Source organism: Haliotis rubra, unplaced genomic scaffold (assembly GCF_003918875.1).
Source record: "Haliotis rubra isolate DU_JTF1 unplaced genomic scaffold, ASM391887v1 Scf1083, whole genome shotgun sequence".
In the NCBI taxonomy this organism is placed as follows: Eukaryota; Metazoa; Mollusca; class Gastropoda; order Lepetellida; family Haliotidae; genus Haliotis; species Haliotis rubra.
In genome coordinates, this window is record NW_025764985.1 from 9,692 (window position 1) to 30,716 (window position 21,025).

The 21,025-nt window shown below is 43.3% G+C and overlaps 1 protein-coding gene across 1 annotated transcript in view; it reads left to right on the plus strand.

Annotated features, from left to right (window-relative positions):
- Nucleotides 1-10,290: 10,290 nt before the first annotated feature.
- The window catches only part of LOC124281932 (solute carrier family 43 member 3-like), a 47,203-nt gene continuing 36,468 nt past the window's right edge, over nt 10,291-21,025 (plus strand). Inside the window, exon 1 of the mRNA XM_046717956.1 lies at nt 10,291-10,715. The gene's annotated coding sequence lies outside the window, so the exon portion shown is untranslated. The remainder of the gene's footprint in view (nt 10,716-21,025) is intronic.

Genomic DNA, 21,025 nt, shown 5'->3' on the forward strand with positions numbered 1-21,025 from the left:
TGTCTGATATCTCTGTATACACCCAGTAGACCCTATTGTTCTCCCTTGTTTCCAATATATGTGTATACACCTAGTAGGCCCCTATTGTTCCCATTGTGTCTGATATCTCTGTATACGCCAAGTTGGCCCTATTGTTCCCACTGTGTCTGATATCTCTGTATACACCCAGTAGACCCTATTGTTCTCCCTTGTCTCTGATATCTCTGTATACACGCAGTAGGAACCTATTGTTACCATTGTGTCTGGTATCTCTGTATACACCCTGTAAGCCCCTATTGTTCCCATTGCGTCTGATATCTCTGTATATACCCAGTACGCCCTTTTGTTCTCCCTTGTTTCCGATATATATGTATACACCCAGTAGGCCCCTATTGTTCCCATTGTGTCTGATATCTCTGCATATACCCAGTAGGCCCCTATTGTTCACATTGTGTCTGTATCTCAACATACACCTAGTAGGTCCCTATTGAAACCCATTGTGTCTGATATCTCTGTATATACCAAGTAGACCCTATTGTTCCCATTGTGTCTGATATCTCTGCAAGTTCCCAGTAGGCCCTTATTGTTCCCATTGTGTCTGATATATCTCTGTATATACCCTGTAGGCCCCTATTGTTCCCATTGTGTCTGATATCTCTGTATATACCCAGTAGGCCCCTATTGTTTTTCCCATTGTGTCTGATATCTCTGTATATACCTCTGTAGGTTCCCCTATTGTTCTGTACACTGTGTCTGATATCTTCTGCATATACCCTGTAGTCCCCTATTGTTCCCATTGTTTCCATTGTGTGTCTGTATATCTTATTGTTCCCTTGTCTGATATCTATTGTTCTGTATATCCCCTGTGCCCCTATTGTTCCCATACATGGTATTCCCATTGTGTCTGATATCTCTGTATATACCCTGTATCTGTGTCTGATATCTTCCTATTGTTTCCCATTGTGTCTGGATATCTCTGCATATACACTGTAGGCCCCTATTGTTCCCATTGTGTCTGATATCTCTGTATACACCCCAGTAGGTCCCTCTATTGTTCCCATTGTGTCTGATATCTCTGTATATACCCAGTAGGCCCCTATTGTTCCCATTGTGTCTGATATCTCTGTATATACCCTGTAGGCCCTATTGTTCCCTCCCCTGTATATTCTGATACACTGTAGGCCCTATGTTTCTGTATATATCTGTATACAAGTAGTAGGCCCCTATTGTTCCCCATTGTGTCTGATATCTCTGTATACACAGTCCAGTAGGCCCCTATTGTTTCCATTGTGTTGATATCTCTGTATACACCTGTAGGGGCCCCTATTGTTCCCATTGTGTCTGATATCTCTGTATAGTACCCATTGTTCCCCTATGATATCTTGTATCCATTGTGTCCCTATTGTATCATTCTGTATACACCTCTGTAGGCCCCTATTGTTCCCATTGTGTCTGATATCTCTGTATACACCCAGTAGGCCCCTATTGTTCCCATTGTGTCTGATATCTCTGTATACACCCAGTAGGTCCCTATTGTTCCCTCCCTGTTTGTTTCCTGATATGTATGTATACACCCAGTAGGCCCCCTATTGTTCCCATTGTGTCTGATATCTCTGTATACCCAGTAGGCCCCTATTGTTCACATTGTGTCTGTATCTCAACATACACCTAGTAGGTCCCTATTGAAACCCATTGTGTCTGATATCTCTGTATATACCAAGTAGACCCTATTGTTCCCCATTGTTGTCCTGGATATCTCTGCAAGTTCACCAGTAGGGCCCTATTGTTCCCATTGTGTCTGATATATCTGTATATACCCTGTAGGCCCTATTGTTCCCATTGTGTCTGATATCTCTGTATATACCCAGTAGGTTCCCCTATCTGTTCTCATATACATTGTTCCCTATTCTCCCATTATCTCTGTATATACCCATGTAGGCCCCTATTGTTCACACTGTGTCTGATATCTTCTGTTTAGGGCCCTGTGTGTTCCACTGTGTCTATTGTTCCTGCACTATTGTGTCTGATATCTCTGTATATACCCAGTAGGCCCTTATTGTTCCCATTGTGTCTGATATCTCTGTATATACCCTGTAGGCCCTATTGTTCCCATTGTGTCTGATATCTCTGTATATACCCAGTAGGCCCCTATTGTTCCCATTGTGTCTGATATCTTCTGTATATACCCTGTAGGCCCCTATTGTTCCCATTGTGTCTGATATCTCTGTATATACCCAGTAGGCCCCTATTGTTCCCATTGTGTCTGATATCTTCTGTATATACCCTGTAGGCCCCTGTTGTTCCCATTGTATCTGATATCTTCTGCATATACACCAGTAGGCCCCTATTGTTCCCATTGTGCCTGATATCTCTGTGTATACAACCAGTAGTCCTTATTGTTCCCATTGTGTCTGATATCTCTGTATATACCCCCTGTAGGCCCCTATTGTTCCCATTGTGTGCCTGATATCTTCTGTATATCACCCTGTAGGGCCCCTATTGTTCCCTGTGTCCTAATATCTCTGTATATGTCTCTTGTTTCCATTGTGTGATGTCTCTGTACACCCAGTGGGCCCCTTATTGTTCCCATTGTGTCTGATATTACTGTATATACAGTAAGCCTGTATTGTTCCCATTGTACCTGATGTCCTCTGTGTATATACCTGTGTGGGCTCCACATTGTTCACATTGTGTCTGTCTGTGTGTCTGTGTCTGTCTCTGTGTGTCTCCCTTATTGTTCCCATTGTGTCTGTGTGTCTCTGTGTGTATGCCAGTAGGCTCCTATTGTGCTCCATTTGTGTCTGATGTCTTCTGTATACATGCCTCTGTGGGCCCATTGTGTTCCCATTGTGTCTGATATCTCTGTATATAACCTGTAGGTCCTATTGTCTCCCATTGTGTCTGATATCTGTGTATCCCTGTAGGCCCTATTGTGTCTGTGTGTCTGTATACAGCCAGTGACCTATTCTGTCTGTGTGTCTCTGTATGTGTAGGTCCCTATTGTTCCCATTGTGTCTGATATCTCTGTGTATGTGGGGCTGTGGTCCCATGGTGTCTGTGTGTGGCCCCCTATTGTTCCCATTGTGTCTGATGATCTTGTGTATGTGCAGGCCCCTGTTGTCCCTGTGTGTCTGTGATCTGTGTATATGTCTGTGTGGTCTCATTGTTCCTGTGTGTGCTCTCTCTGTATCTCTGGTGTAGGCCCCTATTGTTCCCATTGTGTCTGGATGTCTGTCTGTGTGTGTACCCTGTGTGTCTGTGTTGTCTGTATGTCTGTGTCTGTGTGTGTGTGTCTCTGTGTGTTGGTCTCCTGTGTTCCCATTGTGTCTGATATTACTGTATATACTCTGTGGTCCTATTGTGTATCTGATATCTATGTACCCTGTGGGGCTGTGTTCCATTGTGTCTTGTCTCTCTGTGTGGGGCCTAGTAGGGCCCTATTCCATTGTGTCTGTGTCTCTGTGTATACCCAGTAGGGCCCTATTGTTCCATTGTGTCTGATCTCTCTGTGTATATGTTTCCTGTGTCTGGCCCCTATTGTTCCCCCATTGTGTCTGTAAATAGACAGTCAAGCTCATGTTCGCCCTGAGCCATCTCTGTGCATGTGTAGGCCCCTTATTGTGTGTCCCTGTGTGTCCTGATCCCATTCTGTCTGATATGCAGTGCACAACCAGTAGGTCCTTATTGTTTCCATTGTGTCTGTGGGCCTCCTCTGCTCTGCATTTTGTGTCTGGATGTCTCTGTATGCATGATGGCCCCTATTGTTCTCCATTGTGTGTCTCTGTATGATCTGTCTAGGTGTTGAAACCCATTGTGTCTATGTCTTCTGTGTGTCTCTATGTCAGTAGGGGCTATTCCAGTGTGTCTGATGGGGATCTGTATATACCCAGTCTGTGTCTGATAGATCTATATACCTTTGTGGTGTGGCCTCATTGTTCCCATTGTGTCTGATATCTCTGTATATCTGTGTGGCCTCCCTGTGTTCCCATTGTGTCTGATATCTCTGTATATGTGTGGCTATTGTCCTCCATGTGTCTGATATCTCTGTATATGCCGTGTGATGCTTATTGTTCACCATTGTGTCTGAAGTGTCTGTACACACCCAGTGGGTCCCTATTGTTCCCATTGTGTCTGATATCTCTGTATATACCCAGTGGTCCTATTGTTCTATTGTGTCTGATATGTCTGATATCTGTGTATGATATCCTTGTGGGCCCCTATTGAGAACCCATTGTGTCTGATATCTCTGTAGATATACCCAGTAGGCCCCTATTGTTCCCATGTGTCTGTCTGATATATCTGTACATGGCCCCCACACCCCATTGTGTCTGATGTATTGTATATACCCTGTTCCCTATTGTCATTCTGTCTATATACCTGTATGTCCCACTGGCCCCCTATTGTTCCCATTGTGTCTGATATCTTTCTGTTATACACTAGGCCCCCTATTGTTCCCATTGTGTCTGATATCTCTGTATATACCCTGTAGGCCCCTATTGTTCCCATTGTGTCTGATATCTCTGTATATACCCTGTAGGCCCTATTGTTCCCATTGTGTCTGATATCTCTGTATATACTTAGTAGGCCCCTATTGTTCCCATTGTGTCTGATATCTCTGTATATACCTAGTAGGGCCCTATTGTTCCCATTGTGTCTGATATCTCTGTATATATACCAGTAGGCCCCTATTGTTCCCCATTGTGTCTGATGCTTATCTGTGCATACACCCATAGTGGGGCCCTATTGTTCCCATGTATGTGTCTGATATGTCTGTATATACCCAGTAGGCCCCTATTGTTCCCATTGTGTCTGATATCTCTGTATATACCCTGTAGGCCCCTATTGTTCCCATTGTGTCTGATATCTCTGTATACACCCTAGTCCCTATTGTTCCCATTTGTGTCTGATATCTTCTGTATATACCCTGTAGGCCCACTGTTGTTCCCATTGTGTCTGATATCTTCTGTATATACCATAGGGGCCCCTGTATTTCCTATTGTCTCTACAACCAGCATTGTGTTCCCTGTCTATCTAACTGTATATACCCAGTAAGCCCCTATTGTTCCCATTGTATCTGATATCTATGTATATACCCTGTAGGTCCCCTATTGTTCCCATTGTGTCTGATATCTCTGTATATACCCTGTAGGCCCCTATTGTTCCATTGTGTCTGATGTCTCTGTATACCCAGTAGGCCCCTATTGTTCCCATTGTGCCTGATATCTCTGTATATACCCAGCTATTATTGGCCCTTGTGTCTGGTATCTCTGTAAACATCTGCATGTACCCAGTAGGGCCCTATTTATTCCCATTGTGTCTGATATCTCTGTATACACCCAGTAGGCCCCTATTGTTTCCATTGTTCTTGATATCTCTGTATACACCCAGTAGGCCCCTATTGTTCCCATTGTGTCATATCTTCTGTATATACCCTGTAAGCCCATGTGTTCCCATTGTGTCTGACATCTCCTCTATAACCAGTAGGCCCCTGTGTTCTCATTGTGTCTGATATCTCTGTATATGCATTGTAAGCCCCTATTGTTCACATTGTGTACCCTGTGTCTCTTATGCCCCTATTAATGTCTCCCTTGTTTCTGAAATATTGCAACTCCTGTAGGCCCCTTATTGTTCCCATTGTGTCTGATATCTGCTTATACATCCAGCAGGCCCCTATTGTTTCCATTGTGTCTGATATCTCTGTATATACCCAGTAGGGCCCCTATTGTTCCCATTGTGTCTGATATCTCTGCATACACCTAGTAGGCCCTTTTTCCATGGTGTCTGATATATCTGTACATATCCAGTAGGCCCCTATTGTTCCCATTGTGTCTGATATCTCTGCATATACCCCTTGAAACCCATGGTGTCTGATATACCTGTACTGTGTGCCCCTTATTGTTCCCATTGTGTCTGATTAAATCTATTGTTCCCATTGTTCCCATTGTGTCTGATATCTTCTGTATATATACCTTGTAGGCCCTTTGTGTCTCCTCATTGTGTCTGATGTCACTGTGTGGGGTTTCCGGTGTCTCATTGTTCCCATTGTGTCTGTGTCTCTGTATATACCTTGTGTGCCCCTATTGTTCCCATTGTGTCTGATATCTCTGTATATACCCAGTGTGTCCCCTCTGTATATGTTCCCATTGTGTCTGTATCTCTGTATATACCCAGCAGGCTCCCTATTGTTCCCATTGTGTCTGTGTCTGTGCATACCGTGTGGCCCCTATTGTCTGTGTGTCCATTGTGTGTCCCTGTCTGTGTCTGATATCTCTGTATATACCCAGTGTCTCATTGCCCATTGTCTGTGTCTCTGTGTGTGTGTTCCATTGTGTCTGTGTCTCTGTGTGTTCTGTGTCCCTATTGTTCCATTGTGTCTGTCTCTGTGTTGTTCCATTGTGTCTGTCTCTGTGTGTCTCTGTTGTGTGTCTGTATATACTGTGTCCTATTGTTCCCATTGTGTGTGATATGTCTGTCCCTGTGCCCCATTATTGTTCCCATTGTGTCTGTGTATTCCATGTTCCATTGTGTCTTCCATCTCTTCCATTGTGTCTGTGTCCATTTTATGTCCATTGTGTCTGATATCCTGTGTGTCCCTATTGTTCTTTGTGTCTGTGTCTGTGTGTACCCTGTGCATGGGGTCCCTGTGTGTCCATTGTGTCTGTGTGTCTGTGTGTTGTTCATTGTGTCTGATGTCTCTGTGTCTCTGTGTAGGCTGTGTGTCTGTGTGTCCATACCTGTGTGGTCTGGTTCCATTGTGTCTGATGTCTTCTGATTCCCCATGCCTGTGTCCTGTATCTCTGTGTCATGTGGTCCCTATTGTTCCCATTGTGTCTGATGTCTCTGTATGTCCCTATTGTTCCCATTGTGTCTGTTATCCTGCATGTACCCCGTGTAGCCCCCATTGTTCCCATTGTGTCTGTCCATCTCTGTGTCTGTGGCCCCCTCATTGTCTCCATTGTGTCTGATATCTCTGTGTGTACCCTGTGTCTGTCTCTTATGTGTCTCATTCTGTTCATGTCTTCTATTGTTCCCATTGTGTATGTCTGTATATACCCAGTAGGCTCCCTTATTGTTCTATTGTGTCTGATATCTCTGTATACCCTGTAGGCCCCTATTGTTCCCATTGTGTCCTGTATATACTCTGTAGGCCCCTATTGTTCCCATTGTGTCTGATGTCTGTTCCATTGTGTGTGATATCTCTGTCTTGTGTCCCATTGTGTCTGTTCCCATTGTGTATCTGATGTTGAAACCCTGTGTCTCTGTCTATTGTGTGTGTTGTATACACCCTGTGCCCTCATTTGTGTGTCTGATATCTTCTGTATCTGTGTGGGCCCCTATTGTTCCCACATTGTGTCTGATATCTCTTATATACCCAGTGTTGTGCCCTTGTTCCCATTGTGTCTGATATCTCTCTGCATATACCTGTAGGCCCCTATTGTTCCCATTGTGTCTGATATCTCTCTACATAATTTGTGTGTCCTTGTTCCCATTGTGCCCATTGTGTCTCTGATATCTCTGTATATACCCAGCAGCTATTATTGTCCCTCTCTGTAAACACTCTGCATATCTGTTTCCCATTGTGTCTGATATCTCTGTATATACCCAGTGGCCCCTATTGTTTCCATTGTTGTTGATATGTCTCTGTATGTAGGGGCCCCTATTGTCTGTCCTGTATATACCCTGTGTGTTCTCTGTATGTTCCCATTTGTATATCTCTGTATATACCCCTGTAGGCCACTGTGTTCCCATTGTGTCTGATGTCTATTGTATACCTTGTATGCCCTATTGTTCTCCATTGTTTCTGATATATCTGTATATACCCCTGTAGGCCCCTATTGTTCCCATTGTGTCTGATATCTCTTTATACACCCAGTAGGCCCCTATTGTTCTCCATTGTGTCTGATATCTCTGTATATACCCAGTAGGCCCCTATTGTTCCCATTGTGTCTGATATCTCTGTATACACCTAGTAGGCCTTTATTGAAACCCATTGTGTCTGATATCTCTGTATATACCCAGTAGGTTCCTTTTATTGTTCCCATTGTGTCTGATATCTCTGCATGCACCCAGTAGGCCCTTTTGTTCCCATGGTTGTCTGATATATCTGTACATATCAGGGCTCCCCCTATTGTTCCCATTGTGTCTGATAGATCTGTATATACCCAGTAGGCCCCTATTGTTCCCATTGTGTCTGATAGATCTGTATATACCTTGTAGGCCCCTATTGTTCCCATTGTGTCTGATATCACTGTATATACCGTGTTGGCCCTCATTGTTCCCATTGTGTCTGATATCTCTGTATATACCCAGTACGCCCCTATTGTTCCCATTGTGTCTCAGATGTCTCTGTGTATACCGTGTAGACCCTTATTGTTCCCATTGTGTCTGATATCTCTGTATATACCCTGTAGGTCCCCTATTGTTCCCATTGTGTCTGATATCTCTGTATATACCCAGTACGCCCCTATTGTTCCCATTGTGTCTGATATCTCTGTATATACCGTGTAGGCCCTTATTGTTCCCATTGTGTCTGATATCTCTGTATATACCCAGTAGGCCCCTATTGTTCCCATTGTGTCTGATATCTCTGTATATAGCCAGTAAGCCCCTATTGTTCCCATTGTGTCTGATATCTCTGTATATACCGTGTTGGCCCTCATTGTTCCCATTGTGTCTGATATCTCTGTATATACCCAGTAGGCCCCTATTGTTCCCATTGTGTCTGATATCTCTGTATATACCCTGTAGGCCCCTATTGTTCCCATTATGTCTGATATCTCTGTATATACCCAGTAGGCCCCTATTGTTCCCATTGTGTCTGATATCTCTGTATATATCGTGTAGGCCCCTATTGTTCCCATTGTGTCTGATATCTCTGTATATACCCTGTAGGACCCCTATTGTTCCCATTGTGTCTGATATCTCTGTATATACCCTGTAGGCCCCTATTGTTCCCATTGTGTCTGATATGTCTGTATATACCCAGTAGGCCCCTATTGTTCCCATTGTGTCTGATATCTCTGCATACACCTAGTAGGGCCCTATTGAAACCCATTGTGTCTGATATGTCTGTATATACCCAGTACGCCCTTATTGTTCCCATTGTGTCTGATATCTCTGCATACACCTAGTAGGGCCCTATTGAAACCCATTGTGTCTGATATGTCTGTATATACCCAGTAGGCCCCTATTGTTCCCATTGTGTCTGATATCTCTGTATATACCCAGTAGGCCCCTATTGTTCCCATTGTGTCTGATATCTCTGTATATACCCAGTAGACCCCTATTGTTCCCATTGTGTCAGATATCTCTGTTCTCCCTTGTGTCTGATATCTGTGTATACATGCTGTAGGCCCCTATTGTTCTCCCTTGTGTCAGATATCTCTGTATACACCCAGTAGACCCCTATCGTACCCCATTGTGCTTGATGTCTCTGTATACACCCAGTAGGCCCCTACATGATATATCTGTATGCGCCAAGTAGACTCAAATTTTGCCTTCGTGTATTTGATATATCTGCATACACCAGGAAGTCCACTATTTAACCCCGTGCAGATATCTTTGTAGAAGACCCTGTTGTTCCACAGAGTACATAACATCTTTTTCTCCCTCGTTTACGTAATATATCCACACATGTCAAGAAGGCCCTATTGTTCGAAAAATTGATATCTTTGTATACAGACAGATCGACCATGCGTGTCACAAAGCGTCTTTGTTACACACACATTCACACAAGCATTACATTCCGTTCAATGTTCAACGAAAAACGTGTCACGTATTCCACAAACCCGCACTAGGTGCCAGAGATTTGTCTTCACAAAGAATTAAACCGGTACAAATGTGCACGTGTACACCGACTGGGTTCCGACGTTAGTAACCTGTAACTGGTTCAAGCACATTGCGTCTGACCTTGACCTTAAACCATGCTCCAGTTTCAGACAATTGACATCTGGACTGTTACGGCAAATCTCGCCTACCTGACCGGTATCCATCACAGGTAGCTTACCGCAACAGTCTCACATACATTTACCTTATGGCAAAAGAACACCTTACTGGTGAGGCACAGAAACACATTAGGGCCGTGCTTGTCACTCATCCTGTGGAGGTATTGTAGATAGAGTTATTTCTTCAGCGCTGTTCTACATTGCGACTGGATATTCTGCACACGGTAATTATACCAGTCTGCTAGAACCTAGTACGGATGGTTATGCATACTAAATATACCTACGATGTCATAGGTAAGGGCAGACGGGCTGACACTCCGGAGAAGCTTCGGAATCTCGTATAGTGACACGCACGAGCGGTGCACGTGGTCGTGAGACCTGCACTGCCTACGTAACCTATATGTGCGCTAATGGACTCGCCCTCGCAACGCTTTCACCGACAGGTGCCGACGGGGGAATGTTTAGTAGATTACAGCCTACATATTGAGCATTGAATGAGAAGTTTTATATCTATACCTACACAGTAAGTCAGTGCATATCATTCACCGAGTGCAGTGATACGGTGTTCTCACACGACTATCTGGGATGCAACTTCCGGTGAATGCACCCTTGACTGTGATGCTGGGATTTGAAAGGCAAGCTGATGATTGTCATTATGCCAGATGCTGCACTAGGCCGGACCTTTCTTGAGTGAACAAAACACAGGACCGATCCTGCACAAAGCGAAGTGAGAGCTGACGGTAGTTCGTAGAGGCTTTGCTTGGATTTACTACACCACAGTGCCATTGTACGGTAGGTTGAGATGCATACAGGAATAGACATGCGCTACTCTTAAAACCCAGTTGGGACAGTTCCAGACCTCGCTATATTTGGATTTCCTACCCCAAAGTGCCAATATACGGTAGGTTGAGATGATTATAGGAATAAACTGCCATCAGTCTTAAAACTGGGCTGGCACAGTTGGGTCAGTTCCAAACCTGGCAGATATGAGCACGTGTTCTCGTCTCAAAATGAAAATGAGAACAGAAGAAGCTTTTGTTGTGATGTTTTTGTAGTAGGGAGGGGGCGGTGGGGGCCTAGTAGTTAAAACGTTCGCTCGGCACGCTGAATCCGTGATATTACTGGAATATTGCTAAAACATCACAACAAAAGCAGCTTTTATTGGGATGTTTTTGTAGTAGGGGAAGCCTATAGTGGTTAAAACGTTCTTCACGCTGCAGATCCTCCGTGGTCTTTTCCACACATGCTAAAGCGGCGAAATACCATGCTTGCTTACTCACTCACTCATTCACTCACTCGTATGAATGGAAATATCTGCTGCAAAGAATAGAATGCATGTCGGTGTTAAGTACCGTGTGGTACAATGTGTGGAGTAACGACGGTGTATGGTGAGAGCGCTTATGTGGAACGGAAATTGCAATCGGTTTCGGCCGTTTGTTGGCAACATCATTCCTATACTTCAACTAGATGATCACGTCAATTGTAAAGGGCCTAACACAAAATACCCATGGTATGATACGTCGATATGCATTCATGTGAAAAAAAAATCACCATGTCTTTAGTCACTTCCCAAGTAACGTTCGCAATCTATAGTCATTCATGAATAACAGTAGTGAGTATGGTTTTACTCCGCTTTTAGCAATATTTCACAATATCACAGCGGGGGACACCAGAAATGGGCTTCACACATTGTACTTATGTGGGGAATCGAAACCGAGTCTTCGGCGTGACGCGCGAGCGCTTTAACCACTAGGCTACCCGCTGCCCCCAGTCGTTTTCGAGGGTCTCACGATGCCCTTGTTAGTGGCGACATTATGAGACACAGGAACTGAGTCGTCTGGCATTTGACCTTATTTAGGCCGATGTTATAGCTGACTGAGAGATTGTGGGTCAACGTATTTGGCTTCAGGCCTGGCGGTTAAGTGTTTAGGAGTGCGGTGCGTGAACCAATTGCTTGCGTGTTTCTTCTGTTTTTAACAGGTGTTATATTAACAGAAATATATAGGAAGGATATTAGGTACCGTACAAACTTTCCCTGTGCATAACAGACTGTTGGTGAAAAGTATGTATAATGGTTTTAGAATGATTTTGCAATCAAACAATATATTGGCGTCTGTGGACATTAATAGTAAGTAAGTGAGAGTGAGTGTGGTTTTACGCCGCTTGAAGCAATATTCCAGCAATATCACGGCGGGGGACACCAGAAATGGGCTTCACACATTGTGCCCATATGGGGAATCGAACCCGGGTCTTCGGCGTGACGGTTGAACGCTCTCACCCCTGGGCTACCCCAGCGCCCCTGGACATTAATAACTCATGGCGGTGCCGGTACATTAGTCTGTCTCACAGTCCCTGAACCACATTATTTCCCCTACTGCCAAGCCACTCTGCAGTGCCAAAGCCCTAAATAAAGCAAGTCTAGATTTCCTCTGAATCTCTGGTCTCCCTGGGGCTCCTTTTCAATTTAAATGGGCTTGTTTGTTACTATCAAAATTATATATATTCAGAGACTAAGCATTAGTCTACCGGTACATGTACCCTGTAGACGAGTATCCCAGTCGTTCAAGACGCCGCATTTCGCGGTGCAGAGTTGCGTCCCTTCCGAACGCCAGAAGCCTGTTACTGTGGGTTCGAACCCTGGTTAAACTGTTGTTCAGTTTGTGACCACAATACCCGTGCTGGTAAGTGTCACCGAAGCAGTGAAACTGAAAGCAAAGGAAATAAAACCTGCGTCACTTTGGGGTTTTAGTCTCATAACAAACAGTGTGTTAACGTCATGTCTGGCTGAAAGTGGCGAAGAGCCCATTGACACAAGCTTGACAACGACGCCTCATTGACTGCAGAAGATGGCTGAGGAAACCTCTGTGATGTCGTTTCAGATCTGGAACAAGGCCTGGACCAATGCCACCGGTTGGTTTGACATTAATTTCATTCCATTCATGGATGGGCGACAGACCTGCGTGACATCAGACCGAGGGAGTTTGATAATGTTATGTTGTCCAGTGAAGCCTGTGACTACGAGGGCGGACATTGTTCCTTAAAGTGACGCCATGTCAACGGTCTGAAGGAACTGGAGGAAGCCAGGACGGACAAGGTCACGGCACGGTTTACCTGTCACGTTGCCACCGATGACCAACAGAATGGTCCTGGGATGTGCAGTGGTCATATGTGCAACGTGGGCGCGTGCATTGTTTCTACTGTTAGTTAATGTGGCGTCAGGGCCTGAATTAACGTTTGGATAAGAGGTTGGGTACCTTACACTTATAAAATGAACATGGACGACCACAAGAGGAGTCATATCACAATCATCCGTCCATCTACACCAGCCTCACAAACACATTGTAAGGTAAAGGAGAGAGGGCGGTGGGGTAGCCTAGTGGTTAAAGTGTTTGCTCGTCACGCCGAAGACCCGGGTTCGATTCCCTACATGGGTACAATGTGTGAAGTCCATTTCCGGCGTCCCTCGTCGTGATGTTGCTGGAATGTTGCTAAAAGCGGCGTAAAACTACGCTCACTCTTAAAGGAGAGAGCATGTTATGGTTAGCGCCAATCCACTCCAACAAGTGTCAGCGTCATGTTCCATCAGATGTAAGTCGGGAGAGGATTATCCTCTAGTCCCGTAACCAGAACCTCAGACGCTGTCTTGACCATTCCAGTTGGATGTGCTGGAGCAAGTCTGGACCTGCAGCTGGGCATCGTTGTCGACAGTTATGTCTTTGTAGTAGATTCCGCACAGTCCTGGCACTGATGGGACATAAGCCAGGAATGCTGCGAACTGTCTCAGACCGAATCACGGGTGAACCACATGGTTATGCTTATCTTGCCAGCGTGAAGTCCTGTCTGCTGTTGCCAGTCTTTAGGTAGCGACCCCATAATGACTGTATGATGTTACCAAACGACAAACAATAAGTTCATGTTTCTCATTATGCTCGGGGAGGCGTAGCCTTACATCTTGTCACTGAAATAAACATATTTTACAGAAACAAAATTGTTCATAAAAATAATAATATGATATCATGAAAAGGAGCCCTTTCTTCTTTTCCTGAAACTGTGGATATCTAGACTGGACACATGTTCCAGACTTGCTTGGGCTTTTTCGACATATTTTTTTCAGGGTTTGTATGACAGATTAGGAGAGGCAGGGCATACCGTTTGTCAGGTTTGGCCGTCATCAAGTTGTCCATTCATTTGGAACCATTTTCTCAGCGGTTTTACCGATTCGGTCCTACGTATACTGCGAATGAGTGACGGTTGCTTGTTATGCTGAAGACCCGGGTTTTATTCCTCACATGGCTACATGAGTATTGCTAAAAGCGTGGTATAAATTTAAATTATAAATTAAAGCATGGTATACTCACTCATCATCATCATCGTCGTCATCGTCGTCGTCATCATCATCATCATCATCATCATCATCATCATAATTATCATAATCAATAATAAGGGACATCGTACAGAAACAATTTATGCTGCGCCATCTTAGTGATATCAGACACATTTCCTTAATCATTTAATTTACATTGGCCCATGTGCAGTCTGGATTTAAGGTCAAAGTCAAGGTAGAAACAGGGTCTATGTTATCCTTGAGACGGCTTTCTTACTCCATGTTGTTCTTTATTGCGTACACACAAAAATAGATAAAATAACTGAGGTATACTGAGAAGTTCTATTTCAGCACATGAACTTGGCAACTTGCAGTCTTTCTTGTCGTTTCTCACATTACGATCAAACATAAACAACAGACACGTAAACCAACATTTGAACTTTATTATATACTCATGCCAATAATGGTTGTCACCCCCTTCAATGTTTTAATTGGAGAGGGTGTGGGAATGAAGTGTGAGGTGTGTGGGGGTTCGGGTGGGGAGGGGCTGACAACATTATTGACATGAGTATATGTCACCTTGACACTTCTGTCCTCTATACGTGCTTACCGTTAGTAACATACGGCATGTGCTAGTAGAGTCATTGAACACGGACCCAACCTGTTGGGGGGAGACCGCCTCCGTGGTGTAGTGGTTAGAGCGTCCGCCCGGAGAGCGGAAGGTCGCGGGTTCGATCCCCGACCGCGTCATACCAAAAGATGTAAAAATATGGTACTTGTTGGTCCCTGCCTGGCGCTCGGCATTAATGGGTACAACAAGGACTGGTCGGCTCGGAGTCAGTATAATGTGTCTGAGTGGGGTATTCATGCTTCACTGCGGCATGGTATCTCAGTGGGATAGCACTATAAAACCAGCTTAAGTCTGGGCTAGTACAAGCAGCCGCACATACACATACACACGCATGCACGTCGTCATATGAGCGAAATATTCTCAAGCACGACGTAAAACCCAATTTCACCTCACCTCACCTCACCACCTGTTGGGGGTGTTCTTGAGAAGCTGATGACTCTGACACTAAGTTAGTTGAGGAGGACGGAGGGTTTTCGTCGGGTTCAAGATAATTGTTAACATATTGCGCCTAGACTAACGCTTAGTCTCTGAACATATGCATAATTGTATAATTGAAACAAAAAAAATCTTTTAAATTGAAAAGAAGCCGTGGTGTCTAAGCCCGGGTGACAATGGCACCATTTTTATGATAGTATTGACATTGCCCACATTGCCGTCAATGACTTTAACTGGCATTATACACTTACATTGTTATGCTTATTTATAGCAGCATGTGCGTGAAATTATCGCGGGGTATTGAGTATATGTCAACGATATAGTGAGTGAGTAACGGTATTTCATATCATTGCGCGTCTTTAAGAGGAAACCCTGCATTGATACAGTGGTGTGAGTCAGTTTAATTTTATGTCGCTTATCAATCCAGCAATATCCTATCGGGGGACCCCAGGAATGGGCTTCACGTTGTACGCATTTAAGGAATCGAACCTGGGTCCCCGGCGTGACGAGCGAACGCTTTAACCACTCTGCTGCCCCACTGCCCAGCACTGATGTAAGTCCTAGCCACTTAAACCTTTCGTGCAAGCACGAGTACTATACATACTGGACATACTCAGTTGTTGACATTGTTACCCGGTGTGGCTTTCTATTTGAATAGAAACTACTCATTTTTATGAAAATCAGTTGTGTATTTCATGTTGAGAAAAAAGGTGGAGGAATTATATTCCGAAACCCAAACGTATTGAATAGTTGTGACACTTCTGGATGGATTTTGATCGTGAGTAACAACCCGAGAATCGTCCCTGGGTCAAATTTACCTACGTGATCAGGTCGAGACGACACGAAAGTGGCTGGGTCACCAGGCCTGTTGAATGTATCCGTTTCTTTTGTATGGTGGTCGAAAGAGGAACTCGTTTTATCGTCTTAAATTACGACAGCGGGAAATGATAAACGACTCACATTCTGCATGCATGGTTTGGTCCCAATGGATAAGTGAGTGAGTTTAGTTTTACGCCGCACTCAAAGAGACACATTTCCTTATCCATAGGAAGTATCTACTAATAACTATTGAACGGTTCTGACTATATCATGAACGTGTTTATGAATCGATATCAAATAGTGATGATAATGAAGTCGTTACAGAAATGTTTGTTCTTTCATTGTTTAATGACACACTCAGCAATATTCCAGCTATATGGCGGCGGTCTGTAAATAATCGAGTCTGGACCGGACAACCCAGTGATCAACATCATGAGCATCGATCTGCAAAATTGGGAACCGCTGACATGTGTCAACCAAGTCAGCGAGCCTGACCACCCGATCCCGTTAGTCGCCTCTTACGACAAGCAGGTTACTGAAGATCAATTCTAACCCCGATCTTCACGGGTCCCCAGTGGATAAGACTTCTTTAAGTTTTCGCAATAATCGACAAAAAACTGACAGAAAAGAACAACCTCAGTGCTTAGTCTGTGTTGACGTATGGGAGTTACGATCACCTAAGGGTAAATTGTGTGGTATGTTGCAAATGTAAAGCCAACTGATCGGCATTACATGTACCGTACAAATGCATTCGAATTCGTAACTACTCGCCCCTTTCCGTGACCTACAAGAAGATTCGTACCTGTAGAATCGTGGCAAACCAATCAAATCGCGCGTAGTATAAGCATTTCGTAGCATGCAAATGGCGGCACCGTCGAACTTTGAAACTTCACTAAACTATACAAAGCACATTTTGAACATAAACTTTGAGCTAAAAGATCAGCAACTTTTAACACTGAAACATCCGAAACTGTATAGCTGTTTTACCCACGAGATATGGGATAGTCTAGGAGTAGCCATGTTTGGAAATTCAGAGTTATCTTTCCTTGGAAATAGTACTATTTTCATCTCCGTGCCCGTTTGCGCTTAGACAAGGCCCAGTCGTGAACATGGCCACGAGACGGGTACGAGACGCCATCTGGCTTGCCGGACTGACACGAGTAGTTACGAATGATACAAATGAACCTGGTACACGTATGGTCCTCGGTCATCCAGGGTCTCACATACATCCTAAAGGTAGGGTAATAAATTAGGCATATACACATACACCGGTGAAGGTCACGAACATATCGACATGGGACATTCATAATGCTATTATGATTTGATAATAAGTACAGACAGTTACGTAGATAATCAGCTTAATCTTTGAGTGCTGCTATATCTCTGCGCTTATTATGCAGTGATATTAAATCGTTGGCTGGTTGGTTGTTGTTTAACGCCGCACTCGGCAATATTCCAGCTATATGGAGGCGGTCTGTAAATAATCGTGTCTGGACCAGACAATCCAGTGATCAACAGCATGGGCATCAATCTACTCAATTGGGATACGATGACATGTGTCAACCAAGTCAGCGAGCCTGACCACCCGATCCCGTTAGTCGCCTCTTACGTGCGTTGCTGAAGATCAATTCTAACCCGGATCTTCACGGATATTATGTCAGTGTCGGAGTGAGTGAGTGAGGGAGTGAGTTTTGTTTTACTCCGCACTCAGCAATATTCCAGCTATATGGAGGCGGTCTGTAAATAATCGTGTCTGGACCAGACAATCCAGTGATCAACAGCATGAGCATCGATCTGCACAATTGGGAACCGATGACATATGTCAACCAAGTCATCGAGCCTGACCACCCGATCCCGTTAGTCGCCCCTTACGACAAGCATGGGTTACTCAAGGCTCATTCTAACCCGGACCTTCACGGGTCGTCAGTGTCGGAAGTATCCATAACTACAACTGACTATTAGTAATATTACGGGTGGATTAGGGGATAAAAGCTGATTTGCGGGTGTTGTTGAGTATATAGAGTCTAATGTTATCCGCTTATACAGATCCTACCGTCATGTCGAACGCTACGTCTTGCGAAGTTGCTACATACATGACATTTAAAGAAACTCGTTAGACCGAGTCCGAGTTAGAACAGGTCCTTAGCTGCGCCATGTTTGTTTGTTTGCTTGTTGTTTAAGGTCGCACTCGGGAATTTGCAAGCTCTATGACGGCAGTCTGGACATAATCGAGTCCCTACCAGACAATCCAGTGATTGACAGCATGAGCATCGATCTACGCAATTATCAACCCAGTGGTTGTAAATGGATGGGTGGCGGGACCCAGTAGCTTGAACAATGGCGTGTTTCAACGTGGATCGATAACCATAATATCAATCACTAGATTGTATGGTCCTAACTAGTGTTTGAGTTTTGAGTGTGCGGCGTTAAACAACAAACAAATACGAAGACAAAACTGACATCAACTTTGATTTTGTTTAAGAATCGACTTCAATATTGCTTGCATATAAACGTAAAACCTTTGTAATACTATAATAATTTGTAATAATTTAGCGTAGCTGGTAAACGGCTTATGTTGCAATCAAGAAATGATAGCCCGTTGCTGGGTGTTAATTTTTATGAAGGCGTGTAAGGGCCATAGTTCGAAACTGTATCATCTGCGTAGAACATAATTTCATCTAAGAAGACGATACGTACATCTAAGATGTTACTAAAGTTTAATACATTTATTTAAAAACAAAACTGCGACAAATTTAAATGACGTGTTACTCTATTGGCTTAACTGATAGCACCTCAATAAAGTAAGTGTGTAAGTTTAGTTTAACGCCACTTTTAGCAGTATTCCAGCAATATCACAGCGGGGGACACAAGAGATGGGCTTCACACATTGTAGCCATGTAGGGAATCGAATCCGGGTATTCGGCGTGACGAGCCAACGCCTTAACCTCTAGGCTACCCCACCGCCCCACCTCAATAAAGATACATCAGGGTAAGTAAATGGCTATCGGCATCTTTCTGGAATGTGTCGCCAAATATATTTGGTTTGTTTGGTTCCTTTAAAAAAAATTCCCCAAACTGTACAAAGGATTGTAAGGGAAGAATATCCTTGTAACAAGAACTTTTGACTTTGAGTATATCGTTTGCTTGATGTAAATGGTTTAATGTCCTTTCAAGAGAGTGTACACTTGGTTGACACATGTCAACGTATGCCAGTTGCGTAGATCGATGTTCATGATGTTGATCACTGGATTATCTGGTCCAGACTCGATTGTTTACAGACTGCCGCCATACAGCTGGAATATTGCTGAGTGTGTCGTTAAACTATAAAAGAACAAAGATTTCTGTAATGACTTCATTATCATCACTATTTGATATCGATTCATAAACACGTTCATGATATAGTCAGAACCGTTCAATAGTTATTAGTAGATACTTCCTGGATAAGGAAATGTGTCTCTTTGTTTACCTGATGGTTGAACTATGATTGAGAACTAAGTGGTAAACAACATGGGTCAATATTATGTGATATATTTGGATGGCTCGTACCGATCGTTATTCGAAATTATTCATGTACACGAACATGTGAGTCCTTGTGCCTGGTGCGTAATGAAGCGTAGAATACATGCTCTCTGGGGTGTAATCAGGACAGATGGAACTTTAGGTGACCTCGGTAATTTTCCAAGAGTACTGGGGATACTGAATGAAATACATATGGCGTGCATGTTGTGATATTAAAGTCAGCGAAGCCTTTGCAATCAGTTGGGATAAACGTTAAATACCTGGGACAGTACCTGTTACTAGTTATGATAGAAGTAGCTCTCTTAATAGTTGTTTCTGTTAGGATGACTCTATGTATATCTCTCTCTCTCTCTCTCTCTCTCTCTCTCTCTCTCTCTCTCTCTCTCTCTCTCTCTCTCTCTCTCTCTCTCTCTCTCTCTCTCTCTCTATCTCTCTCGCTCTCTCTCACGCTCTCTCTCTTTCAATCCTTCTTTATTTTATGATGATTCTTAAGAATCTCTCTCAATGCCTGTTTATTTAATGGTGATTCTAAGTAACTTTCTCAGTACCTGTTTATTATATGACATACTTTAAGTATCTGCACCAATGCTTGTTTATGTTATGATCACTCAAGGTGACCCTCTCAATTCCTGTTTATTGTATGATAGACTCAAGTGTCTCACTCAATGCCTGTCTATTTTGTGATAGACTCTAAGTATCTATCTCAATATCTGTTTATGTTATGGTGATTCTAAGTACCTCTCTCAATACCTGTTTATTTTATGATAGACTCAATGTATCTCACTCAATACCTGATTATCTTATGATTGACTCTAACTATCTATCTCAATGCCTGTTTATTTTATGATAGACTCAATGTATCTCACTAAATACCTGATTATCTTATGTTTGACTCTAAATATCTATCTCAATACCTGTTTATTTTATGATAGACTCAATGTATCTCACTCAATACCTGTTTATTTTATGATAGACTCAATGTATCTCACTCAATACCTGATTATCTTATGATTGACTCTAAATATCTATCTCAATACCTGTTTATTTTATGATAGACTCAATGTATCTCACTCAATACCTGATTATCTTATGATTGACTCTAAATATCTATCTCAATACCTGTTTATTTTGTGATAGACTCTAAGTATCTATCTCAATACCTCTATGACTTTAACACACGAGTAGTCTCCCGATAACTCTCTCTCAATACATGTGTATGTTATAAGAGGCTCTGATTATCTTTCTCCAAACCTGTATATGTTAGGATGAGTCTCAGCATCATTTGCTATACCAGGTCACGTCATAACGACTCTATGTGACTCTCTCATTACGTGTAATGTTATTACAGACTATAAGTAACTGTCTTGATACCTG